The sequence below is a fragment of the Cynocephalus volans genome, chromosome 15, assembly GCF_027409185.1.
Source record: "Cynocephalus volans isolate mCynVol1 chromosome 15, mCynVol1.pri, whole genome shotgun sequence".
In the NCBI taxonomy this organism is placed as follows: domain Eukaryota; kingdom Metazoa; phylum Chordata; class Mammalia; order Dermoptera; family Cynocephalidae; genus Cynocephalus; species Cynocephalus volans.
The window spans coordinates 51,400,234-51,404,236 of NC_084474.1; the positions used below are offsets into that span (position 1 = coordinate 51,400,234).

The 4,003-nt window shown below is 34.6% G+C and overlaps 1 non-coding gene across 1 annotated transcript; it reads right to left on the bottom strand.

Annotated features, from left to right (window-relative positions):
* Positions 1-3,693: 3,693 nt before the first annotated feature.
* Positions 3,694-3,767, bottom strand: TRNAI-GAU (transfer RNA isoleucine (anticodon GAU)). The gene has a single exon. It is a non-coding gene; the product is annotated as a tRNA-Ile (tRNA).
* Positions 3,768-4,003: the final 236 nt, after the last annotated feature.

The window sequence follows — 4,003 nt, forward strand, 5'->3', positions numbered from 1 at the left end:
CAATGAGAATTGATGCAGAACGGACACAAACGTTAGAATTATCAGGCAAAGACATTAAAACGATTACTATAACTGTATTTCCACACAGTCTAGAGCTTAAAGCTATGATACCTGAATTCAAAATCATACTTGGTGGAATCACTAACATATTAGACATTTCAAAAGAACATACTAATGAACCTGATAATATAGCAGTAGAAACTGTCAAAAATGAAATACTGAGAATCAAGACTTGAAAGAAATGAACAGAGTATCAACGGGCTGTGGGACAGCTTACCATTATAGGTAACTGGGTCATCAAGGAGGGGTGAAGAAAAAGGTAATTGAAGAAATAATGACCTACAAATCCCCAAATTTGATGAAAAATATAATCCCACAGATCCATGAAGCTCAACAAACCCAAACCCAAGCACAAAAAACATGAAGAAAATTACAGTAAGACATGTGATACTCAAACTGTTCCAAACCAGCAGTAAAGTAAAAATCTTAAAACTAGCTATAGAAAAAAAGACAGAGGAACAAAGATTAGGATTACAGCAGGTTTCTTACCAGAAACAGTGCAAGCAAGAAGACAGTAGGGCAATATTTTTAATGCATTGAAAGAAAAAAATCTCAACCTAGAATTCAATACCCACAGAAAATATATTTCAAAGCTGAAACTATAGCCGAATTAAAGAACTTTTCAGACATACTGAAGCTGAAAGATTCTATCACCCACAGACTCACACTAGAAGAAATGTTAAAGGAAGTCCTTGGCAGAAGAAAAATGATGGCAGATGGAGTTATGAATCAAAACAAAAGAATGATGAGCTCCAAAAATGCTAACTACATTTCTGTAAATATATGACTTTAAAAATTATTTACATCTTTTTCAAGATAATTTACCAATTAAACAAATGTGATAACAATGTGGTGTGGGGTACATAGTGCGAAAGTGCTTCAAAAAATTCAAGAAAAAGTAGAATTAAAACATAATACAGGGCTGGCCCCATGGCTCAGTTGGGAGAGTGCGACGCTGGTAGTGCCGAGGCCACGGGTTCAGATCCTATATAGGGATGGCTGGTGCGCTCACTGGCTGAGTGTGGTGCTGATAACACTAAGCCAAGGGTTATGATCCCCTTACCAGTCAAAAAAAAAAAAAAAAAACAAAAACCCAAAAAACATAATACAAATATTTCCATGAACATTTTGAAGACTCCTTATATAGGTTAAAATTAAAAGGGTAGAAAAAGATATACTGTCCTAACATATATCAGTAGAAATCTGCACTGATTATAGACAAAGTAAAATTCAGAGCAAAAGCTATAATCAGGGATAAAGAAGGTCATTTTTAATGATAAAGGAGGCAGTAAATCAAGAAGACATAACAATGTATGTATTTCTGCACCTAATTATATAGCTTTAAAATATGTGAAGCAAAAACTGTTACAACTGCAAGGAGAAATAGACACTAAAATTTTAGCCATAAATTTCAATACCCCTCTCTCAATTCATGGAACAAGGAGACAGAAAACCAGGAAGGTTATAGACAACTTGAACAACTCTCTCAACCAATTTGACCTAATTGACATTTATAGAACACTCCACCCAACAACAATTCAAGTACACAGAGAACAAATTTATTAAGTACCAAGTACACATAGAACTAGCCAACAAACAGCCTTTCAAAATAGACCATATTCTAAGCCACAAAACATTTCTCAATAAATTTGAAATAATTCAAGTCATACAAAGTATGTATTTAGTAATGAAACTATGTTAGAAATCAACAACACAAGGACATCTGGGAAATTCTCAAACATGAGGAAATAAAACAATACGCTAAAAAATCTACTTTTTACTTACCTTTTCTGAGGAAGCTAAAAGGATGTACTCCTGCAAAATTAGGGAGTAAAACAAGAAAGGGGAAATTTTGAGCTTCAGGATACAGGAAGTCCTGCACAAGATCATGTCAAAGGGAAGTTCAGGATGACAACTGCCCATGGGCCTAGAGAGCAGCCAGTTTAAATTTGGAAAAGAGGAGGGAAAGTTTCATGAGGGAGGTCTCCAGAAACAACATGAAATTGATACATCATCTGCACATAGGTATATGATGGGTGAAGAGGTTCGAAACATCCAAGGATAAGTTTATAGATAATTATGAGAAAAAAGGGAAGTAATTTGGTAACACCAATGAAAAAAAATTGTATAAGAAGCATAATTATATTATACGATTCACTGTGCAGAGAACAACATTTTACATTGCCACAATAATAAAAACAACAGTTATTGATTTTACTAAAAAATATGTGCTAACTGGGTTGAAATGATGAAAGGAGGAAAAAATATGTTGATGTAAGAGAATTTGATATCTATCATGTCTATTTTATAAATGGATAATGCATCTATTTGATAAATAGTAAGTAATGCATCTGTCTGATAAATGAAGAGGTAGGACCACACTGTTTTATTTAAAACAATGGAGGAAATTCCAGAAGAAATGGTTTTCAAAGGTTAAAGTATTGCTTTTGGAAGTTACACTAGGAAAAGGGACAGGAAAAGTGGAGCATGGAGTTGACATTCCTCATTATAAGCTCTCCTTAGTTGTTAAGATAAAATTCCATATAGGCATTTTTTTGGATAAAATTTTTTCAGCAAGAAATTAAACTGACTAAAAAGAAACCAGCCATATCTCCTATTACTTTGTACTTCGAGGACAGAATTAGAGAATAGTCAATTCCTTGGAGTTGGCCCACTGGCATCTGAGTTGTAGCAGGTAAAGCAGAATATGTTGTAGGTATAAAATTTAGTCACACTTCTACAGTATTTAACCAAGTTTAGTAACTAGTAATGTTGGCGTGTAAAGACATTTAAAAATAATATTTAAAAGGGTAATGACATTGTAATGACACCGAAAAAACTCAGTAATCAAAATAAATAACCTTTAGTGCAATATTTTAAAATTTGCAAATTAATGCAAAGAAATCCATGATGAATTAAATATCAAAATTTTAAATAAAGACAGGACCAGTATTATTGATTTTTGCTTTTGTCTCAGGCTTCAATGTGGCTCAACATGACACTGTTTAACTTATACATGTGAGGTCTTCTAGGTACAGGGAGAATAATAATCATGTCTGCTTTCACATCTCACAATGCTGTGTGAAGATTAACTGTCTCCACAAGGGAAAGTTTTTTGAAAACTTTAACTTTAACTTTAATGTGTAAATGTAAGTTGTTTCAAATAATCTCTGTAGTACTTTGTTGTCTACTAAATCATCCATTCTGATCAAAGGTGTATGGTTTCTGGTGCCTTCTAGCAAAGTCATCAATCCTCTGTTTTCTTTAATGCCCTTAGCAGAATGAATAATTCTTATAAATCCCATTTTCTTTGCAGGTGACTAGTGTTTAATGTTATTAACCATCTGTTCCATTTACCTTACTCCTCACAAGAGAAGAACAATTTGTCTAAATTCCACTGTTGGTTTTTTCTGTGGTCACAGCATAGACTGTAACAGTGGGGCAGGACTAAATGCATTTTCTATCTAAGAGAAACTGTGCTTATGAGAGTGTGAGCTATACAGCTCCAACATTTTAAAAGTGATTGAAAATTTGGGAGCCAATGGGTAATTGGTAGAAGAAATGAAGTCATATTTCAGGGTAGGCACCTTCCTCAAGGTCCATGATTTTTTTTTTTTTTTTTTTTTTGGTGGCTGGCCAGTGCAGGAATCAAACCCTGGACCTTGGTGTTATCAGCACCATGCTCTGACCAACTGAGCTAACTGGCCAGTCCCTCAAGGTCCGTCTTTCTAATTGCTGACTTTGCACAGACTCCAAAACAACCTGCACACTGTAATTTGAAAGGAAAGTTCAACCTAAAGGTCACCGGTTTTAAGGGTGCTACTTCAAAGACATTTATCTCCTTTACAACACCATTAGTCTTGGGTAATGGTCTATTGTCTTTCATCATCCCAACCCCTTCACCTGCCTGTTTACTCTGAGTCCAACCTCAGAATTCAAGCCC